Raw genomic sequence first — 9666 nt, 5'->3', positions numbered from 1 at the left:
TGTCACTCTTATATTGGGATGTAGTGTTTTGTTTTTCATGACGCCTTGACATGGATAACGATAATCAGTTGTTGCAGAAGTATCACATTAACAGTTGAAGGGGTTGTGTGGAAATAACAGTCAATCATACTAGTAGCCGATTCTGATATTTTGCTATATGCATCAATTTTCTATAGCAGATTAAGGTCATGGGTGAGTGGTTGACAAAAGGATGACCTGAACTGACATTTGCATGCGAAACCTCCTGACTGGGACTCGAGCGGTTCAAGGTTATGAGTAGGGATCATGCTTATAACATACGATACTTTTTGGTACCGGTACCAAATTGGGTCGGTACCGGAGCACCATAAAGATTCTATATAACCGATACCACTAACGGCAGTTTGTTTATCCAGCGATCGTCAATTATGACGCTGCTGCCGGCATCTGTTGACCTTTTATCGCGTCTCAGAGAAGCTGGATTTGCACCAATGTTCTTTTTTTTTATAGACTCTTATGTGTCGGCTTAAATGTTTCTGGTTCTTACCCGTGGGATACATGTCGTGCCCATTGGGGACCTCCTGCAGGGGCACATCATGAGGGTAGAAGGGCTGTGAGGGGTAGTACTGCTGCTGTGGTTGGACCACTGCAGGGAGATGCAATTGGGGGCCAATGGCAACACCTCCACTCTGCCTCTGGGTGCAAACAAGACAGGGTGATACAGTTATTTATTGTGTTTAGCGGCGTGGCAGTTTATCTTCACCACATTGTTTATGAAGCTTATCACAGAAACATAAGAGGCCGCACTGAGGGGAAGTCAAGATTTGACAACAGAGCAGGAGAGATATGAAATTCTTTGTGGATATAAGAGATAGTGACAGATTGCCATTTTAACATTTTTAGCATTATCTAAACCCGCATTGGTCAACAAACAAAAAACCTCAATAGATATTGTTGGAGCTGCTGTTTGAATGAAATGAGAACAGAAAGAAAACTATTTTCCCACAAAAGCGAACACTGATTAAAAAAGAAACAAGGCAATTTTATATTTAACACAAACAAGCTCTAAGAGCTGAGAGTTGTGTCTAATCCTTTTTAGGATATTTTTTTTCCGAATTTGCTATGCTGACTTGGTCACACATAATGGCCCCAAAATGGGCACACAAAATACAAATGTTAATCATATTATATATTTCTTTTTTTCACAACGTTCATGGACAGAATTTCAAAATGCACACAAGGTACTGATGGTTTCCCGTTTGGTGGCCTCCATCTCAAGCAGTGATTTTCAGCTCTCACTGAACCTGTTCACGGCTGAGTTTGAAGGTATTGGGATGAGAACAGCTCCTGCAAATCTGAGACCTTCTTGCTCAGTTGGAAAAAATGGCAACAATGCTTATTCTCCTAATCGGGCTAGATAACAATATTTCTGAGCCTCAACCATAGGACACAAATAATACAATTTCCCCCCACACAACTGCTAGTTTCTGGAAATGAGAGGTTCAAATCTGATATGGTAAATTTGGTATAGGCACTGCAGACTGAGCTCAAGGTTCCTGAACCTCTTGAAAATACTAATTGCCTCACAAGGTCTTGTTTTGGAACTGATAAATTAGCCTGGAAACTAAATGTCTACAATATTGCTTATAGTCTAAAAACACAAGGCGTAGTCTAAAAGGGAAAACATTCCTGTGGTCAAAATATTCAGTCATTTCACAGCATAAATAATATCTCGATGGGCTTGTGAGCGTTTAGATAAATTTCTGATATAGTGAACATAACGAATATCTAATTGAAGAAGTTATGATGGTAATTTTTTAGAAATCAAATAATTAATCGGCCATAGTGAAGATATACATCCCCAGGCAATGCATCATTGTTGTGCATACAACTTCGACTAGCTGACAGAGTGACTGACAATCTGATACGCGTCCACTGTACAAGCACTGCAGCGTTTATCAGTAGCTGGCCAGTTTTATGGATGGCTACCAGAGAGGAGGATGGTGGGGCAATTTATGAGAGCCTTTATGTCTGAGTGGGATGGGACTGTCTCCTATCAGTGCAGTCAGCGAACAGGGAAAGTTAGAATGCATGAAAGCCCACATGATGGATGGATTTGAGAGAGGAATTGAGATAACACATTACCTTCAAATGCATAGGCTTCTTTGTAATTTGTAAAATGAAGGGGGTGAAACAAATATGTGTTCGTTTGTGCCACTGAATAACAGCTACCATTCACATTATCAGGTTATTTTTTTTATTGAAAATCTAAAAAAAAAAAAATACGTGTCTATATATAATAAACCATTTTAATAATACATCCTCCATAAACAGCTACGTTTGGTCAGTAATATTGATGGACCAGCCATGACGCCACTCCTGTTGCACTCACAGAGGCATTAATGCTAAAATTACATTTCAACCTCTTACACCCTTTAAATTGATCAAATATTTTCTTTATTTCTTATAATAAATAATGACTAACAACTAAAGTTGTGAAGAATGAGGTCACTAGAATGCATTTGCAATTTCATTACTCTGGTCTTTTGCGATGGTGGCTGAAACCTCCAAGCTTGAATGTCTATAACTCTTCATTCAGGCATTCTTGTGTAAGAAAGATGATGTGAACAGAATTCTGCTATATTAATTTCACAACTGGAAATTTCACTGTAATGTGGAGATGTTGGGGATTGAACCCAAGACCTCACACATGCAAAGCATGCGCTCTTCCACTGAGCTACATCCCCACATAACCACTAAGGTAGGGATTTGAGATATGTGGGGTAAGGGGTGGGAGTGGGTACCAGCTACATTGCTAGATTAAGGAGCTCAATCACTGTCTTGAGCAGTGGTGGGTAAAGTACGGCTGGGACAACATGCAGCCTGCTGTGTTCTTTAATCTTGCCCACTGAACATGTACTTATTTGTTACATCCATTCCTTCCTTCAAATTGGCTGGTTAAAAATGAAGTATTATTTAATTTTGTATTTACATTTAATTCATTTAGCTCATTCAATAATTGGTAAATTAATATATTACAAATAATAAAAGAAAATTCAAATATAAAATGCATCTTAAAAATATGATTTTAGACACATGTTTCATAAGATAAATGTTTAAAGTTATTCTAAAGTTAAGTTAAAGTTATAATATTTAAAAAGAATCATAAGTAGATGATTCATAAATAAAACAAAATTAAAATGCGGGCTTTACTTAATCATTTTTTGTTACAGCTGCAGCTGTTGTAACATGTGCTTTATAAATAAAGCTGTATTGTATTGTACTTTATGATATAAGAAAACTTTGTACACATTTTTCTCCTTTTTTAACCTTACTGCAAATTACCATTATAAAAATCCAATTTGGCCCTTGCCAACAAAAGTTGGCCCTGGTGCAGGGAGATCATTAGTTATGAATATTGTAATATCAACACAAAATAATTGTACTGAATGTTCATCAGCCTATTGAGAGACGCTGAAACAACAAATGTCTTTTGATGATTCTCATCTATTCAAACAAGTTCGCGCTGCACTCACCTTCTGACCAAGTCTGCCCTCATATGCAAGCGCCTCAATTCCAAAGGCTAGCATTGCCACCTGAGCCAATTAGGACCTGCAATGCTGTAACCTTCTATGTTTTCTATCAGGCGAGTGTGGGGTTCCCATTAGCATATAACCTCCGTCTCTTATCCTAATGCACTGAAGCGCTGCATACAAATGGAGGCATTTGTGTTGTTGCTCCTTGGCCTGCACCCTTCAAACGCTCACCTGCCAGGAATCCCAATGTTCCCTGCTACTTCTAACTCCGTATTATTTGGAAAGATCTGCATCCAGTACAGTGGGCGGGTGGCTGAGCGGAGCGGCGGCAGAGATGTTCCGACTTCAATTGGCCTAGTTAGTTCAAGGTCGGAGGCTCCTCGGTCTCCGCACGAGCGCCAAAAAGAGAAGTACATGTTGGTGCAGGGTGATTGTGTAACACAGAAAAAAACGCGTGTGGGGACAATGAAGAAAATCTTTGACAAAATCATTAAGTACAGCATGTGCGGAGAAAGTGAACGCCACCATACATGAGAAAGACCATTATGGAATCCAGTGTAGAAAACACACACATCAGATCACATTCTGGCAAATAATGTCCTCACACTCCCAGCTGGCTGTGTGGTAGGTAGTCTGGGGTAATTTATGAGAGGAGAAGGGAGTTGGGGGTCTTACCATCGCGGCCAAACGGTCACAGGGGTGAAGGGCTGGATAGGAAGAAACTGAATCCACGTAGTAACTCATCGCGGACACTGTGGACAGCAGAAGCTGGGCCTGTTGAAGGGATCAACACGGCAACGGATGAAGCAGTGTGAGGCGAGCCATCAATCACATAGTGTTTACACTTTGTGTGTGGTGTGTGTGTGTGCGTGCGTGCGTTTCTGTGTGTGTTGTATGAGTAACTGTGAGCGATAAGGGTGGGAGGTGGGAACAAGTAGACAAGGGATTTGTACAATCAGCTGTTTTTCCCTTGTTAAGAAGAAATCCTAATCCCACTGGTAATGTAGTGGTTCACAATTCACACTGTATGATTTCCTTCTAAGAGAGCTATTTACACTTGTCCTGTGGTTGACTGGTGACTGGTCCATTGTGTAGTCCATGTTTCCCGAAAACCCACTAAGATAGACCCATATTGTCAAGCAGATGATCAGCATACAAATTAGAGATGGAAAAACTGCATGAAAGGGAGTCTGTGGTTTGATGATTAATTTCCTTTTCCCAGTTAAGCATGGATGCTATAAATATTGAAAGAACCATCGATATGTCGCGTATGCTTACTAAAGTATGCTGGAACCAATCTCAGGTGATTTTGGGTGGGCGCTGTTCATAAATGGACAGTTTAGGTGACCAATTTAGCTTCAGTTGACTTAACATGCAAATGCTTTTAGAGCATTTGTGAAACGTAGCATTGGGAGAACATGCAAACTACACAAGAAGGTTGCGGCAAGGATTTGTAACCAAACATTTTTAACAAGGGAGTGTGCTAAAAAATGGACAACCGTGCTGCCTCAATTTGTGGTATTAAGAATTTGCTTGATCCACCAATGAATTTATTTATTTATTTATTTATTTATTTATTTATTTATTTATTTATTTATTTATTTATTTATTTATTTGTTTATTTATTTATTCAGATAACTGGTCTATCTAGTTAATACACAAACAACTATCCACACTCACATTAATACCCAAAGACTATTTAGGATCCACATTTTTACGTGCATGGGAACATTTTGCAAAGATTTGTAAATGAAGAGTCAAACCCCTATCTCCTGACTGAACGGCTGTAATGATTGCACTGAAATGATATATTGCCATAATTAAGATAATAATAATAATACATTCATTTATGCTATGTATGACTGATTTATGATCATTTACAATATTTTACAAGTGCTGAGTAAATTTGACTACAGTGTATGGCGGAAGATTGGCGAGCAAAGACTTCAACTGTACCAAGTGTATTACATACAATGTGCTCTAAAAGTATACACCCAACCTTATCCTCCCACTCAAAGCATTCCAGTTATAAATCATCAACTTCACATCACTCCACTCTCTTTGCATAACCTACTTGTTTAGAACCTCCTCTCATTTGAGGCTTCCTCTCCTCGCACGAAATTTGCTTTCATTTGTAACACTGCTTACTCGAAGAACCATCAAATATCAGAGTTGGAAAGGAAAACACGCAATATGGTACACGTGGATCTTCTCCCTCACACATGCATAAAAAAAAAAAGTACTGTAAAGGCGCATTGCCACGTGTGCTTTGACAGCAGTTGGTACATTGAAGAATGGTGAAAGCGCTCAACACTTACAGATGTTGAATAGGAGTCACTTAATGCGCTACTTTAGAGAACAATGCCCAAATCACTTATCACATCTCATTCAAATACATACTACACCTTGTGGCTTTAATTTGCATGACGCACATGAGGCGCGGCGATTAAATATCAAAAATACACCCATTTTAACAGAACTGCGTTGCACCCGTATAAATCTAAAATAAAGCAATTAGTTTAAATTGTACTGTACGTTTTATTTAAATGCTGACGCAACATGTCGCTTATTCGCAATGTTGAAAAAAAAAAAACGCACTTCAAGAAAAAATAAAAAAAACTGACAAGAAACTTTAAACCGGACACTTTAAGTGAGATGAAGCATGTCCCAAAATAATACCGATCACGTGACTTTCGTCTCCAGTAAACAGTGGCTATTAAAATGCAGATGGCAAAAACAATAACACCTTACCGAACGTGTTGAAAGAAGTTTGGAAGCTGCACACTTGAGAGACTTGAGAGATGCTCTACCTGCTCGGAGCGAGTCCCGGCGGGAAAGGAGCAGGAATATTATACACACATGTAGTCCCTCCCTCGATCATAACGGTGATCCTCTCCAAATCCTCTTTTCCCTTTTGGCGTGGATTCATGCACCTCACACGCAGCAGCTGCTCTCGACCGCACAGGTGTAAACTTGCAAGCGTCTCGGTCAGCTTGCTGGAAGATGACTCTACTTTTTTTCTTTTATTCATGTAATTGACAGTATCGTGATCCACCATATACGTTGGGAACACCCTATTAAAAATTATTGAATAAATGTTGTAAAGTTACTATCACAGGGGCTGTTCCTGAAAGCGAAATGAAGTAACCAATGTGAGAGACAGCGAGATGCAGACTACATATATAGCAGACTACAGTTTTTTTTTATTTAATATACTATAATTGTGTCATTTAGAACAGAACATAAGTGCATGCACTTAACCTTTGTACAAATAGAGTAGCCAGACAGGAAATACCCATGGGTTTTCAACTGGTTTTGTCCAAGGGACCACCATTATAATCAAGAAGCAACTCGTGGACCACTGCTTTGGTGGAATATTATTTTATTTTTGCATCGAAGGAGGATAGACCTATAAAGGCTATTTACTTGCATCGACGTGTCTAATTTGGGAATTTCAGCTACATTTGACATCATTTGGATGGGGAAAGTATGACTTGAGAATTGAATCCACCACCTTCAAGATTGAAGTCTACCACTATAACTGTGAAAGAGTTTTTGGTTGGCTTGGAATGACCATTCAAAATGGGAGGGTGGTACCTACTTATTCTCACAGGTTGACTTATTCTAATAGAGCTTCTGTTAGATTTAGTACCCCCATGTAACTTTGCTTTGGAAGGGGGGAACCTTTTAAAAATTGCTACACTTGGTGAAAACACCCCCAGGAAGACACAGAAAAGGTTGGTTGATGTTTAGGGTTCACCGTTTTAAAATCTCAATTTGAATTAGACAATCTCCTTCATGTTATCTATGTTATGAAGATGAAGTCATTCTTCACCATGAAACTATGGAAAAATGTTACCTTGGAAAATTACCTTTCCCCTTTTACATCTAATTTGATTTGAAATACAATTTTAATATGTTCAGTTAGATTTTAATATTACTCATCATCTTCCTGGGAAATATAAAAGACAGACATGGTGGTTTTTCGTTTTCCATTTAAAACTTGACACTCTTGTGTAAAATAACATGAATTCTAATAACTGCTGTGTGACTGTCCTGATTGTGTGCAGACATACAGTACATGACATAGGTGTCATATCGTCCCCCACTAGCAACCTACTGACCCCAACAGCACATGAATGTTGCGCAGTCTCCTGCGAAATGAGAAATTTGCTTCAGCACATCTTCAAGCCACCTGCTTACCCTTGATAGTGACTCCAGATAACAGAGTAGGTTTATCTCTCCATTTGCTTATTTTTCACTTTATTAGTTTTTTTATTTACAAGCTTTACAGGGCTCAGAGATGGACCAGATCACGCCACTGTCGCTTTCCCGCTGAACACTTGTGAACCATCTGAAACACCTTGTGGCTCCATGATAATTCTGTGACCCCCGGTTCAGCATTTGTTTGAATTAGAAAGTGCACGCTTCAAACCGCGTGACAGCCTCTACTCTTAACAGTAAATCTTCAGATGCAGGGGTAAGGAGATATGTGTCTGGAAGTGTGGGACTTAAGTATGGGGGAGGGAGTTAAGACCAAGGTGAGAGGCGTGAAGAAGTACTAGAAGGGGTTCAGGCTGCCTTTTCTCAAGACCCCTCTTGGTTTTGATGGGCCTCAGCTCAGCAACTACACAGGGGCCCCGGGGGATGCACATGGGCAACACGTCGAGGGCAAAAGGTGAGCCTATGACTTATTGCCATGTGGAGAGCAAACCACACTCCTGTGTTGAGACAAAATTGAATAAAAGCAACGATGAATGTTAGCCAGATCTGCAGCAAAGCTGTTACAATTAGATGGCTCAGCAGTTCAAAGTACACTTCTGTTTTACAGGAAGACGCTATCGTCACATTTCCCCTTGGCTTCTCTACCACCACATACCGCCATGGTATCTTTTTTCCCAGTCCTCTCTATATACGTTAGTCGTGTTTTCCTGTGAACAGAAAGTGAAAGCATGACTATCAACCGTCAAATCGGACAATGGGAACAAACACTCAGTAAATTAATGATCTACCATTTCATGTCATGCAACTTGCATCCATGTTGTCTGAGTTTATGCCAAGCTAAAAGGAATAGAAAGTGACAGGTTTGAGATCTGCTAATATGAAAGTAGTTAGGACTGGTTTCTCAAGATGGTTCCTCAAGGCTTTGGATGGATCTCTCCAGGATTGTTGGTAACGGGCCATCATTGATGTAATACCTCTCATTGGAAAGATGACAATTGAGATATTGTGGGATTTACACGTTTAATGTTCATTCGATCCCATTTGATGTTTTCCTAGAGTTTATTGAGCAGGTATTTAATATTGTCACTCTGATTGGAGATAGACAAGATTTTCCCTCCTTCCACCCATTGCTATGGTGACAGCGAGGGGAAGAATGGTGCAGTGGCCATGAACCATGTTAAAATATTGCATAAAGATTTACAATCAATAAAGATGTGTGGTTCAAAAATACAGAGGGTTATTTTTTGTTCGTTTTCCACTCTGTTTTTCAAGAGTTTTTTATGTTGTCACTGCTTGCGACTTTAATCGACTTCTGCCATCCTGAATCTTACTCCTCCTTTGCTGGTGTGTCGTAAGTAGATCCAGATGGTCAGTTCTTTTTCTTTTCTCATTTACTCATTTTGGATCTTCCTAAGATAGCCTTGACAGATGATATTAATGGTCTTTTATGAGCATTGTCCTGATTAGAGCGGAAAGAGAGAGAGAGCGAGAGAGAGAGAGAGAGAGAGAGAGAGAGAGAGAGAGAGAGAGAGAGAGAGAGAGAGAGAGAGAGAGAGAGAGAGAGAGAGAGAGAGCAAGAGAGCGAGAGAGAGTCCTCCGCCTACAACTTGTCATAGGGGATCGCCACTGTCTTTGATAGCTTGCCCAAATGTGCCCCCCCGCCCCATAGAAACTGCCCTGCAGATGTTGTTGCTGTATGCTGACTACAAAGAAAAGAGGCCTTTATGAGCCAGCATCTATTTTGGGCTCCAGTGTTCCCAAGATGTGGAGTCCTGTAAAAGACGTACGGAGCTAATCTTGAAAACATTTTATCTTAAAAACGTTTTATTCCTTGCCCATGATATTTTTAGATGAAAGACCATAACTAATAAATCAATTGAGGATATATTGTCTAATGTCAGTATGAATAGACCGTCACCCTGGTAAG

General features: G+C 39.7%; 1 long non-coding RNA gene and 1 other non-coding gene across 2 annotated transcripts; both read right to left on the bottom strand.

Annotated features, from left to right (window-relative positions):
• Positions 1-566: 566 nt before the first annotated feature.
• LOC147054638 (uncharacterized) lies at positions 567-6380 on the bottom strand. Its single transcript, XR_015066758.1, has 3 exons — positions 6267-6380; positions 4191-4289; positions 567-674 (listed from the first exon to the last, which is right to left on the bottom strand). It is a non-coding gene; the product is annotated as an uncharacterized LOC147054638 (long non-coding RNA).
• trnaa-ugc (transfer RNA alanine (anticodon UGC)) lies at positions 2655-2726 on the bottom strand. The gene has a single exon. It is a non-coding gene; the product is annotated as a tRNA-Ala (tRNA).
• Positions 6381-9666: the final 3286 nt, after the last annotated feature.

Source organism: Syngnathus leptorhynchus, chromosome 7 (genome assembly GCF_054491065.1).
Source record: "Syngnathus leptorhynchus isolate UIUO chromosome 7, UIUO_Slep, whole genome shotgun sequence".
NCBI lineage: Eukaryota > Metazoa > Chordata > Actinopteri > Syngnathiformes > Syngnathidae > Syngnathus > Syngnathus leptorhynchus.
Note: the sequence above shows the minus strand (reverse complement) of the source record. Positions and strands in the feature narration are given on the sequence as shown.